The sequence below is a fragment of the Muscardinus avellanarius genome, assembly GCF_963383645.1.
Source record: "Muscardinus avellanarius genome assembly, chromosome: 15".
In the NCBI taxonomy this organism is placed as follows: domain Eukaryota; kingdom Metazoa; phylum Chordata; class Mammalia; order Rodentia; family Gliridae; genus Muscardinus; species Muscardinus avellanarius.
The window spans coordinates 83636354-83650339 of record NC_137801.1 but is presented as its reverse complement, the minus strand read 5'-3'; the positions used below and the strand labels follow the sequence as shown (position 1 = coordinate 83650339).

The 13986-nt window shown below is 43.6% G+C and overlaps 1 protein-coding gene across 1 annotated transcript in view; it reads left to right on the top strand.

Moving 5' to 3' along the window:
- Positions 1-13986, top strand: part of SLC9A2 (solute carrier family 9 member A2) — a gene marked incomplete at both ends in the record, with an annotated part of 91474 nt that overhangs the window by 45345 nt on the left and 32143 nt on the right. The gene's annotated exons all lie outside the window — the stretch shown is intronic.

Below are 13986 nucleotides of genomic sequence, written 5' to 3'. Positions count from 1 at the left end.
ATGACCATGTTTCGATCTCACGGTGGACTTCAGAGTTTAGGTCTGAAGCAATCTCATCACTGTGTGTGGATGGTTGTTACCATTTCACAAACCAAACCTATTACAGTCAAACTTTCCTAGTCAGTGAAAAATACCTTAATAGTGAATAATAAACCAGGCACAGTGGCGCATGACTGTCATCTCAGTACTTGGGAGGCTGAGACAAGGATGGTCACAGGTTCGAAGCCAGCCTCAGCAACTTAGCAAGGCTCTTAGCAACCTAGTAAGGCTTTTAGCAACTTGGTAAGATCTTGTTTCAAAAAAAAAAAAAAAAGGTCAGCCTGGGATTTGAAAGAGTGTTGTGCTTGGAAGTAGAAAAGCAGAATATAGAAAGCAGAATGTCCCTGGGTTCAAGCCCTAGCACCGCGCACGCACGCACACACACGAAAGAAATGCCTTTACATTTTTAAAATTTGACAAATATTTGTTGCTCCACATGTACTAGGCTGTATGCTAAATCCTGTTAAATGTACTTAGAGTTTTGCTGCTGAAAACATAGGCTTCCTTCTTCCTGAAATTTTCTCCCTTAACCTGAATTAGGTAATGCTTGGATTGAAGACTATTTTTTTTTCTACTTTATACTAATGCTTTGGTAGCAGAAGCAGAAGAGATTTTTTGTGTGTGTGTGTGATGGAGGAAAACCAGAGGTCCTTCCGCTAGAAGGTGAAACTTGTTGCCATGAAATTCACGAGCTAAAGGTTGGGAGGTTTTCTGTTTCACGGAAAACCTAAATAAAGCAACATATTAATCCAGTTTGACCCAGTAATGAAATGTCCCCTGTCTTCCAAGTTGCTATTCATATCGTTTGTGTGACTTCTAATTTCCTCACTGTTCTTTGACCAGTGACATTGAAAATGTGTGATCAGCGAGTTGCAAGGTCTGTAAGAACAGGGGGGTGGGGGGGGCTTGGTGTCTAGGCTCCTGGCAGTGTTGTTCCTGAAACAGTTTGTGTAGGAAACACGTTTATCAGAGAAGCCGTCTCAAGTCAGTCATTTTGGCTGATGTTCAAGGGCAGGAGGTGGGGTCTGTGAAGATCCAGCCTATGGGGGCAGAGTTAAAGCCTTGGATGGAGGTACAAACCTGGTGCCTCAGGAATGTCCCTGAGCCGGGGGTCAGCTGGGGTCGGAGGCTCATGGAACAAATGGCCTCTTAGAAGATGGGATCATAGGTTGACCTGTGCTGAAATTTAGAAATCAGAGACCAATAGAACCATATATATACATTATATATATATGTGTGTGTGTGTGTGTGTATATGTATGTATGTATATATGTATTTTTTGGCACAGGTACTTAATCTGTGGTGGTTGATAAGCATTAACATTTACTTCTAACTTCAAGGTGAACTCTTACAACATAGCCTGGAGAAAACACCTTATTTTTTCTTTCCTACATTTAAATGATCTTGATATTGCCCATAGTGCACTAAAATAATAAGTGAACCCTTAAATTAGACATCACAGGAGATGTAAAGTTTTTTTTTCATCTAGAATTGCCGTGCGCACCCATTATCTTATGACGCCAAATGAAGGCACAGAGTCACACTGACGTGCCGTTGTTATCAGAAGTGATACCTTGTTTTCTCATGTGAGGGAATTAATATGCTCTTCAGTACATTCCATGCGATGCACATCATCGCTGAGCATACTCCCCCCTCCCCATGAAGTGAATTATACGCACTTGCACGTTGTAATTACCGTCTTTACCTTGGCATGTTTTGTCCTGAGGATACAGTATAATGATGCTATCCAAATTGCACATCCCCGCACACTTCTTAGAGAGTGAGTGGTTGTTTTCTGAGCATGCATGATAGGTACCGAGTTGGGAATTTCCCATCATGCTTCTTGCTAATTTCTTGCCATTTAAGAATGAATTTTAAGGCTAATGGGGGTGAAGACATTTGACCTCTGAGCTGGCTCAGCACCTTCCCTCGGTTGCTTAAGAGAAATGAACAGCATCTCAGAAAGGAGGATAGGCAGAGAGGGGAGACGGAAGAGCTGAGGGAGAGACTGCATGCTTCTCTAGGGATCTGCATAACAGGTGTAAAGTATGGCTCACCTGAGTTTTCCCTGCTATCTCCTGTCTCTCCTTTCCCTGACTTCTTCTCTTTTCTCTTCCCTTCCTTGTTAATTTATTGTATTTGCTTTGATGTGGGTTGAACCCAGGGCTTCATGCATGATAGACAAGTGCTCTACCCCTGAGCTATACTCCCAGCATCCCCTCTTCTTTCTTATTGCCTTCAGGGCTAGGTAACTCTCTGTACATGAGCTTGGCCTTGGGTGGACCCTTCGACAGCCAGTCCTGTAAGGAGATCACTTAATGAGCAGGTAGTTCATGAAACAGCCTGATGAAAAAGAAACTTCCAGCTTGGCGCAGTGGCACACACCTGTCGTTCCAAGTACTTGGGAGGCTTGAGACAGGAGGATCATAGGTTTGAGGCTAGTGCCTGTATAATAACGTAGTGAGACCCTGTTTCAAAATAAAATAAAATAGGAGTCAGCTATGGGTTTGGAATGCAGCCATTTATGTAAGAGAGCTCTGGGCAGAATTCATGTCTTTTTTTTGGTGAGACATCAGAAAGAGTGCATGCTGGGTGATCATGAAGTCACTTTTGCGTCTGTCTACTGTTTGTATGAGGCTGTGGTGGCATATGCTTTTCACTGGCAACAAGTCAATCAAATAGTGTGTGAGGGAATGTATCTGTCTCCTCTGTCTTAGAAGCTGTTTGGGGAGATGAAAGCCTGGGAATTCTTAGTTTGGTTTTCCCTTTGTGGTCTCTTCCCTAATGTGGACTTCAAAACTTAATTTCATGTTAAGGAATAATTCCTTAACAAATAGTCCTCATGTTTCACCGTGTATTTGGGGTGGGTTGGGGGGGGCATAGATTCAAATGTGAAGAAGGAAGATGAATGTCTCTGGTTTTTAAATCTTTTTCCCCCCTTGGGCATAGAGCCCATGCCTGTAATCTCAGGACATGAGAGGCTAAGACAGGAGGATCAGAGGTTTGAGGCCAGCTTCAGCAATTTAACCAGATACTCAGCAACTTAGCAAGACCCTCTTGAAAAAAAATCATAGTTCTAGGGATGTAGCTCAGAGGTAGAATACGCCTGGGTTCAATTCCCAGTACAAAGAAAAAAATTCTTTTCTGCCCATTTCTTTGCTGGAATAATTTGATACAGTAAGAAACGTGTGTATGTGCATGCATGCGTGCGAGTGTGCGTGTGCGTGTGCGTGTGTGTGTGCATGCGTGTGTGTGTGTGTGTGTGTGTGTGTGTGTGTGTGTGTGTGTTCAGAGTATGTTTGCAGTCTCCTAAACAAGAAACTTTACCTACTGGCAGCACTGGACACCTCCTGGTATCAAAGCTACCATCTCAGAGGACACAGAGGTGACTAAGACTTACTACCTTCAGAAATTCTTGCCTTTTTGTATGTGCTTTGGACTTTACATTGAGAAAATGCTCAGAGATAAGGCACTGGTTATCTGTGTAGGCAAAGGGGGACTTTTATCTTATTTTACTTTTTTTTTTAATCTAAAGAAAACTTCCTCAAATGATTCCTAAAACTCAGACCCATACAGGAATGAATTTAAGTGAAGTCTTTGGACATGAGGTGCCTCTCTGGTCCTCACCTTGTACCTCACTTAGTCATCTGAGTTTTAAAGTAGGCCGTTGAAGGCACACTGTCCTCCAGAGAGGTGTGTAGAACCTCTGGGGTTGTAGCCTTCTGCCAAGTGCTGATTTCTCTTTGATGAATCCCAGGAATTTAAAAAACAGCCCACTTGGTCACATAGGGCTGTAGGTGCCTGATATTTCTCAGTTTTATTTTGATGGAATAATTATTCCTTGGTCTTTCTTCCTTAAGAGAAAAGGGCACCTTCTAAGTATTTTCTCTTCTCTCCATTCTTCTTTTATTGTGTTTTTTATTTTATTTTTTCAGTACTGGGGATTGAACCCAGGGGTATTCTACCGCAGAGCTATGCCTCCATCCCTATTTCTTCCCTTTCTTTTCTTTCTTTTCTTTCTTTCTTTCTTTCTTTCTTTCTTTCTTTCTTTCTTTCTTTCCCTTTCTTTCTTTCTTTCTTTCTTTCTTTCTTTCTTTCTTTCTTTCTTTCCTTCCTTCCTTCCTTCCTTCCTTCCTTCTCTCTCCTTCCTTCCTTCCTTATTTTGCAGTACTGGGAATGGAACCCACGGGCATTTTACCTCTGAGCTACACCCCAGCCCTACTTCTATTCTTTATTTTGAAATAGGGTCTCACTGAGTTGCAAAGCTACTAAGCAGCTGAGGCTGTCTGTGAACCACGATCCTCCTGTCTCAGCCTCCCAAACGCTGGGATTACAAGTGTGCGCCACCACCACGGAGAGTGTCATGGGCTTGTCTAGAACCATAGGCTCAGCGTTGGGGGCTGGGAACAGGGCTGACCTACTGGGCTGAAGCAGCTACTGCCCAAGAGGTGAAGAATCAATTCTTTCTTCTTTCTGTTTTGCAAGTGGGTCACTGTTATCTATTTGTTGTTGCTACCAAACTCAAGTCGCTTTACTTACTGCTCGAAAAAGGGTCCAGTGAATTGGAGACAACTTGTTGGGTCCAGGAAAGAGAGTTATTTAGTAAGCCAGTAAGGGGCAGGGACGATGGTGGACTAGTGTCCTTAAAGGCCATCGTAGCACAGGCTTTAAGCTCCTTCTGTCTTAGGGAGGAAATGATTGACAGAGTGGCTGGTAACCTATTGACACACGTCAGTCCTGAAGAGGGAAGAGGGAGATTAGGGACGTTTTAGATAAATCAATCTGGTGCTGCTGGATTGAATGATTAACAAGGGCCACGTGCCCAGGGAGGTTAGCCCAGGAGCTGTTAGCGTGACTACAGCGTCTCTTCTGGCTCTTGGGAAACTACCTCTTCAAGGGTAAGGATATGGAATCATTGTCCTCTGTGCCAGAGGTTCCAGAACAACCAGGTCATGTTTCCTGGTGTAAGTTATAAGGAAGCAAAACGTATGTGTCTGCTTTCACTCACTGTGACAAAATGCCTGAGGTTATCGACTTATACAAGGAGGAAAGTCTTGCTGCAGCTCCTGTTTTCAGAGGTTTCCGTCCACCACGTGTGGGTTCCTTTGCTTTGGAGCCTGGGGGGAGGCAGGTGGCAATCACGGTGGCAGTGTGTAGTACAACAAAGTTGCTTACCTCGCTGTGGCCAGGAAGCAAATGAGGAGAGAGGACGGGCCGGGTCCCAGTGTTCCCTCAGGACACACCCCAGCAGCAACTTCCTCCCACCAGGCCTCACCTTCTAAAGGTTCCATCACCTCTCAGTGGTGCCAGACCTTTCGTACAGGGAGACACGGGCCCTTGGGGGAACCCAAGATCCAAACTATAACATCATTATCTCTTAATTTTCTTAATTTTTTTTTTACTTCAGGAAAACTATATCATTATATCTAAATTTTCTTAATTTTTTTTTTTACTTTAGGAAAAAGTAAAAACAAAGAAACACAGAAAGCTTGCTGGTGTGTGTGTGTGTGTCTGTGTATCTGTGTATGTGACTTTGCCAGAACTCCAGGGGAAAAACTAGAAAAGGCAGGAGGAAAATTGAAAAGCTAAATCTTTAGCCCAGAGCTATATAAATAATTCATGAAAATATTTGCACTTATTTTTACGGTTTAAGTGATTTAAATAGATGTAATTAATGAACCCTAGAATTTGCTTGATTCTTTAAAGGAAGAACCCAAAACACACACACACACACACACACACACACACACACACACACACGTTGTCACTTTTTTCTCTTCCATATGTCCAAAGGGATGGCCACCAGCCAAATGTGCCTTGCATTACTGGAAGGGTGGTTAGTGCAAATCAAATTATGTCCCATGGTTAAAACATACAGCAGATGTGTAAGACTTAGTGGGAAGAGCAGTTGTAGGATATCTCATTAGTGATCTTTATATAGGTCGGGTGTTGAAAAGATGATACATGGCTATCATGGGTTAGATATATATAGTATGAATATTAACTTCCCCAGTTTTTTGTTATGTTTTAACCAGCATGACTAGGAAATTGGAAATTGCATATGTATGTAGTTCCTATTCTATTTCGGTGGGAAAACATATTGTAGTGCTCATCATGCGTTTTTGCTGTCTCGCGCTCTCGGTCGCTCTCTCTATCACACACACACACACACACACACACACACACACACACACTGGGGATTGAACCTAGGGATATTCTGATCTTAGCCACAGCCTTAGTCCCATTATCGTATGTTTTATTTTGAACCGAATCTCACTAAGTTCCTGATGCTGCTTCAATATGCAGTCTTATGAGGGCCAGAGTAATAGAAACATACATGCACACGTAGGAATGACGCATGTTTTTTCCAAAAACCGTAATTGCAAGCATGCATCACCAATTCATGATAAATTCAAAAAATGCAGTATTGGTCTGGTTTATGAAAATCAATGCGTCACATGACTTAGATGACATTTGTCCCAAATGGTAGAATATAGATATTGTTTTTCTTGTTAGGAATGCTCCCCTTTTAGCGTAGATAATATAATAGATTTTCGGGGAGGATTGGGGAATTCTTCAGGTAGAAAAGAAACAGGCTTGCCTGCTAAACTGAAGCGACACAGAACTTTTAACAATGTGCTGCTGAGTTAAGAACTGGTTTTCTGAGATTTGAAGAATGAAGGTTTTGAATAAGCAAATAGTGCTGCCCCCGCTTGGCTCTAAAGACGGCTCCCTGACAGTTCTTCATGTTCATTTTCCTTCTAGGTTTCTTGTAATTATACAGCATGATGAGGGTCAGGGGAATAGAGACAGGCATGCGCAGCGCACTCGGCGTGTCTCTTGTCTCGCTGCCGCTCTGCTTCCTCCCCTCCTGCACGTTACTGACATTTAAACTGATGACTTCGTATATGAACATAGCATTATTTGAACTGTTTCTTTCATCAAATCTCTCCTTTCCCTCCCCACCTGCCTCCCCAAATCTCCCTCATCTATCCTTTCTGTGTGTGTGCGTGTGTGGTACTGGGGGTGGAACCCAGGGGCCTTCTACCTCCGGGCCATACCCCCGACGTATTTTATACTTTATTTGGAAACAGGGTCTCACTAAGTTGCCGAGAGCCTCACTAAGTAGCTGAGGCTGGCTTCGAACCTGTGCGATCCTCCTGTCTCAGCCTCCCAAGCGTGGGGATTACAAGTGTGTGCCACCACTGGCCCTCCTTCCTCTATTCTACTGGTATCTCTCAAAAAAAAAAAAAAGTCACTGCTGACTTACGTTTCCAAAATATTGTAGAAAATAGTATTACTTTCCTGGTCATATGCAGGCCAAAAACAACAACAACAACAACAACAAAAAAAAAAAACCCAACAAGATAACAAATCAGAAATATAAGCTTTGCATGATTTCTGAGAAATAACTAGCTTTTCTTTATTATTGTGTGTGTGTGTGTGTGTGTGTGTGTGTGTGTGTGTGTGTTGAACTGATACTATAAATAAGTGTCCAGTAAATAATTCTGAGAATGACGTGTTTGGACACATGGTTTAAATCACTCTTCCAGCCTCTCCATCCAAGGTTTGAGCAGCAATCTCCGCCCTGCGGGTGCCATGGTTTGTATCTTAAAGGTCCCCCAGGGAGCCCGTGTTGCAGGCGTGATCACCAGCCTGTGGTGTTATTGGGAGGTCGAGCCGCCTTGAGGAAGTGAGTCGATTGGCGTGTGCCCTTGGATGGGGTATTGGGACTCCTGGCCCTTCCTTCTTTTCATTTGCTTTCAGCTAAAACAAGGTGAGCAGCTCCTCCATCACCCTCTCCTGCCATGCTGCGTCCCCGACCCCCATCCAGGCTGAAAGCAACGCAGCCAAGAGACAGAGACCAGTGAAATGGCGTGAGGCTCAACCTTCCTCCTTGAGGTTGAACACCGCTGGTCATTTGTCCCTAGCCATCGGACCAACACAGAAGGGCGTGGCTTGCTCTCCCAGGGGCATGGTGGGCCTTCCAAGGATCCCTGTTATTTATTCCTTCACTTGGATTTAATGAAGTGCAGTTTGCTTCTTCTGGCCTGGTGGGACTCCGGAGACTAGCCCTGTTGGTTTCCCTGGCGAGGAGAGGCTGTGAGGAGTGGCCCCGGACGTTGTGTGTTCTCCCATTGTGAGCTTTCCGCTGTTGTGACTCTCGCCGTGCCTCCGTCGGGCCTGAGCTGTGACTTCTCCGGTGTTCCCAAGCGACCTGGCCAAGTGGCCCTCTCCACGTGTGTCCTCACAGTTAATCCCCAGCTATTTGAGGTAACCTAGTCATCTGGCATCCCGTAGCTAGGAGTGCGGTCAAACAGCAGAGGGAAGCTCTGTGCCAGTGGAAGGAAACCTGACTCAAAGCAGATTAAGCCAGAAAATGGGAGCTTACTGGATTATGTAAGTAAGAGATTCTCAAGGAGGACCGATGTGGATTTGCCTTCGGACAGGACCAGGGACTTCCAGGCCACTGAACCAGCTCTGCCAAATTGGTCTTACTCAGCAGGCAGGGCGTGGTGGCGCACGCTTGTCATCCCAGCATTTGGGAGGCTGAGATAGGAGGATGGCAGGTTCACGCCGGCCTCAACTGTTTAGTGAGGCCCTCTGCAACTAGTGAGATCCTGTTTCAAAATAAAGAATAGCTGGGCGTGGTGGCGCACGGCTAGCAGCGCTGGCTTAAGAGACCCTGTTTCCAAATATAAAAAAGTACAAAATAGGTCTGGGAGTGTAGCCCGGAGATAGAAGGGCTTCGAGGAGCCCCAGTACCATAAAAAAAAGAATAAAAATTGGGGCTGGAGGTGTAGCTCGAAGGAAGAATGCCCCTGGTTTCCATCCCCAATAATGCAAAAAAAAAAAAAAATTAGTCTTTCTTTGTGTAATGGCTTTCTTCTTTTAGATTAATTTACCTCCAAAGCATAAAACCAGGGTTATAAACAAATTGGGCTTTCATCTTTAGGAAAACTTTCCCCGGGGAGGAAGGTGAGATCTATCCTGCCAGTTCCTGTAGGAAGAAAATTTCCCAGGAAGGAATGCAATTATTCTAGGGGTTTGGAGAACTGTGGTTGGGCCACACCATGTCACGTGACCAGCCCCAGCCATTTGAGCAGTAGATGAGTTGTCTGTAGAAGGCAGTGAAGGAACGTCAGTGGGCTTTGAGTGAGCCCCCCCTCCCAACCCGTGCTGGCTGCACTTATCAAGGTCAGCTCAGTCCTTCACAGAGAGGTGAGGGTGAGACGGCTGATGCTGCGCATTGGCGCCTCAGTGATGGGCAGAGGGACATTTGGGAGAGAGGGAGAAGTGGAACAGAAGCTGCCCGCGAACTGTTCTGCCACCTCCAGGGGGTGAAAGAGGCCATCTTCACCTCTTCCACTGATATCTTGAAGCAGAGGTGTGACGCTATTGCATTTCTCCTTTATGGCAAATACACGATCAGAGTGCTTCTAGAACTTTTCCATAGCACCACACAGACGACTGATAATATCTTTTAAAATTATCTTTAAAATTTTGGTTTTACTTATTTATTTTAATTTTATTGGCGCATTGTAATTATATGCCATAGTGAAACTGGAAGTGACACATGTATCTCTATCTATCTATCTGTCTATTTTGGTATAAAGATAGGTATCTAGGTAGATAAATACATAGACATATAGGTATCTATGTATCTATGTATATAGATAGGTTTCCATAGATAGGTATATAGATAGCTCTCTAGATAGATAGTACATAGATAGATAGAGTCATAGACACATAGATACACATTATATACATATATACATTATATACATATATACATATATACATTATATACATATATACATTATATACATATATACATATATACATTATATACATATATACATCATATACATATATACATATATACATCATATACACACATACATTATATACATATATACATTATATACATATATACATTATATACATATATACATTATATACATATATACATATATACATTATATACATATATACATAGAAACGTTCATACACACATACAGATAGTTACACAACTGATAGTATCGTCATGGGACGGTGGAGTGAATGCTGGGGTTCATCCCCCTAAGCTGGCCGGCTGCCCCAGGGCTGAGGAGCCCTCTCTAGGGAGCGATGACCCTGGCAGCAGGGAGGAGCTGTCCAGGTGGACTCTCTGCAAGGGGAATTGGCGGCAAGGTGTAATTAAATCCACGATAGTCTTCAAAGCCCACGTTAGCCCTTACGTTAGCCCTTCAATCACAATTTAAATAAAGCAGTTCAGGCTTCAGCTGTTTGTCTGCTTCCTCCTTCCTCTCCTAAACCCTCTGCTTATCAGCCCACTTGTTTCCTGCAAGTGCTGATGGATTTCAGAATCCCCTAGAAAGATTGTTACATAGCAAAATCCCAGACCTCAGCCAGGGGTCCTATTCTCTAGAGGTCTTGGGTAGGGCCCAGCCATTTGCATTCCCAAGAACATCCAGTGATCATGTGGTCTGAAGACTGCTGCACTCTTCTCTTACTGACGTTCCCCAGCCTCAGGTAGAACCCCGAAATACTCTGTATATGTGTCTGGTTGCGTCTGTCCTCTTCTCTTCTCTTCTCTCCTTTTCTCCCTCTCTCCCTCTCTCCCTCTCCCTCTCCCTCTCCCTCTCCCTCTCCCTCTCCCTCTCCCTCTCCCTCTCCCTCTCCCTCTCCCTCCCCCTCCCTCCCTCCCTCCCTCTCTCTCTCTCTCTCTCTCTCTCTCTCTCTCTCTCTCTCTGGATATCCCAGCCCTTTTTTACTTTTCACTTGGAAATAGGGCTCGCTAAATTTCTGAGGCTGGCCTTGAACCCGTGATCCTCCTGTCTCAGCCTCCTGAGTACCAGGGTTCTAGGAGTACACCACCACGCCCGGCTGCATGGTGGTTTCTCATATGGGGGCTCCTCCAGCACACGTCGGTAGTTCTCCACTTGGAGAACTTCAGTTCCGCTGTCCAGAGCTCACCCAATGGTTCCTGCTGCTCTGAGGCCTTTCTCCACCCTGCCAGCTAGTGCCAGCTGACCGCGTGGGTCTCATGGTGTCTCCTGCTTCATTACACTTCTGACAATGAGTTGTGATTCTTTGTGTGTTTTATCTGCATGAAGCCATGGCCGCTTTAGGTGCCAAGAAATGATATATCAACATTAGTTGCAGTCTAAAGCATTAATGAAGGAGAAGGGAAAATGATGTGGAAACCCTACAAACATCAACAAGGCCCGTGAATAGTGTAACATTTATAATAGTTTGAATTTACTTATTTCGGTTTCCGTATTTCAAGAACTGATTGGTGAATTATTTTATGGTTGGGTCCTTTGAAAAACAATTTTGTTTGCATTTTCTCACATGTCAAACTTATTTTCTCTTAGTTGTCAGGTTTCCTGGAAGAGGCGATTCACTGTATAGTAAATTCATGCCCTGGAATAATTAACTTAGCTCACATGAGTGAGTACTTTATTCTGAGACCATGCAGTGTACCCCAAGTCACTGCAACACCTGACTCGACTCAGTACAGAGGAGGCTTTTGAATGGGCCTCCATCATCACTAACACTGGGCACTTTGCATCTGACAGTGTTTTAATTGAGAACGTATTTATCGGAGCTATATTTTCCTGTAACTATTTCTAAACCTTGGGAGCATTCTACCTCCAAGGTACACCCCAGCCCTGTTTCACTTCTTATTTTGAAATGGGGTCTCACTAAGTTGCAGCGGCCCTCGCTAAGTTTTTGAGGGTGGCCACGAACCTCCAATCTTGCTCTCTCAGCCTCTCAAATACTGGGGTTACAAGCAAGCACCACCACACCCATCTTATTAGATCATACATAGATATGGAAAAGGGGCAAATGAATTTGTGAAATTTGATCAGTCTAACTCTGAGCAGTTCAGATTCTAGGAAGAGTCTCCTAATGTGGGATTAGATATTTGAGAATTTTTTTTTTTTGGTACTAGGGATGGACCCAGGGGCATTCTACCTCTGAGCTACACGCCCAGCCCTATTTTATATCTTTATTTTGAAACAGGGTCTCATTGAGTTAGAGGGCCTCACTAAGTAGCTGAAACTGTCTGCAAATCTGGATTCTTCTGTCTCAGCCTCCCAAATGCTGGGATTACAAACGTGCTCCACCACACCTGTCTGATATTAGAGAATTCTAACACACTCACACACACACACACACACACACACACACACACACGCACGCGTACCTTAAAAAATAACTCCTCAAAAAAGAGAAAGCTTTGGTGTTTGTATACTGAAATAAGATAATAGGCACAACCTCTTCTCTATACACGTGTACAGGCAGTATTATACACAGATATTATATATCACATATTATCTTCACAGTCAGAATTCTGCCTTCATTGCCCACCTTCAATATTGCTGTCTGGTCCCTTTGGTTCTAAAGGCCATAACTCTCTAGATAAGGCACGCTGGCTATTCATTATACTAGACTTAGCGGACACTGATTGGTCTGGAACTTGTTACATAGAACAGAACCACGCTAAGGAGATGAACACTTGTCCGTGCTCTCTCAGAGCATTCTGTTAGCAGGAAAATAAATATCTAAAGGAGGCGAGCTTTGTTGAATTCCATAAAAGAGTCCTGAAGTACTGTTGAAAAACGTGTTTTTTGAAACTTTCTACTAAGAATATAAGCACGTGACAGTCATCTAAATAGAAATCTTTTTTTTCCCCCGAAGAACATGGAAGTAGTATTAGCTGAGCTGATTTTTCCCTATGTTGTATTTTGAGTGATACAGGGATCAGTGAAACTATGATTGCTGGTGGGTGCGAACCCCACTAATTACAGTGCTTCCATGTCTCCGTCTCTAAATGAGTGGTAATCGCCATACACTGAAGTTAAATTAAGGCAAGATAATAACAAAGCGGAATGAATCAGGAGCTCTCGACATGGCTGACCTCCACCTGGTCCCATGGAAAGGAACCCAACACCTGTCAAAACTTGGGCACATTTTGGAATGTCATATGGGCCAGGTGTTGTAATGGACGTTGAAAACAAAGTGAGGAGCCATCATAGGAAACAAACTATCTTTGTCCTCCAGGTTCAAGCCCTTCTAAATATATCTTCCACATGTCCTTCAGAGATCTCTTCCTGTAATACAAATGTGTTCACAATCTGCTATCACTTCTATTAAGGACGCAGCCAGGTAGGTTACTACTGAATCAAACTGCATTAGGAACACGTGACTCTACACTAAGTTTGGAGGACGCTTTTATTTTTCCTATTGGCATTTGCAGTTGGGTATTGGAGGAGATAAGAGAGATATCCTCAAAGATAGATATCCAGCTGTTCATTATACTGGACTGAACAGACACTCACTGGACCAGAACTTGGCGCACAGAACAGAACCACGCTAAGGAGCTGAACAGTAGCCCACACTTTCTCAGAGCATTCTGTTAGCAGGAGAACAATTATTTAAAGGAGGTGGGCTTTATTGAATTCCATAAAGGAGTCCTAAAGTACTGTGAAAAAAGTATTTATATATCATAGGTATATAATCAGAGATATAATTTCGCATTTTCCTCTCCATCCTGTACAAAAAACTTAAGCTTCTAAGCATTACATATTACCCTATCATCATCTGACCCTTACCTTCATCCTCCATCATCTCTTAGTGTGTTCCTCTCTCTCCTCCAGGTAGCAGCATCCGTCAGCAGTCCCCTGAATATGCAGCTCTCTATGCTTTCATGCTTTTGTACATGTCCATATATTTTTCCTGAATTTCTGTATCATCAGGGTCCACATCTATGGATTCAACCAACTATACACACACACACACACACACACACACACACAATTATTCTATTATGAACGTGTACAAACCTTTCCTTCTCATTTCCCCCCTAAGCAATACAGTATACCAACCATTTGCATATTATCTCCATCCTTTTACTTATTATGAATCGTCTAGAGG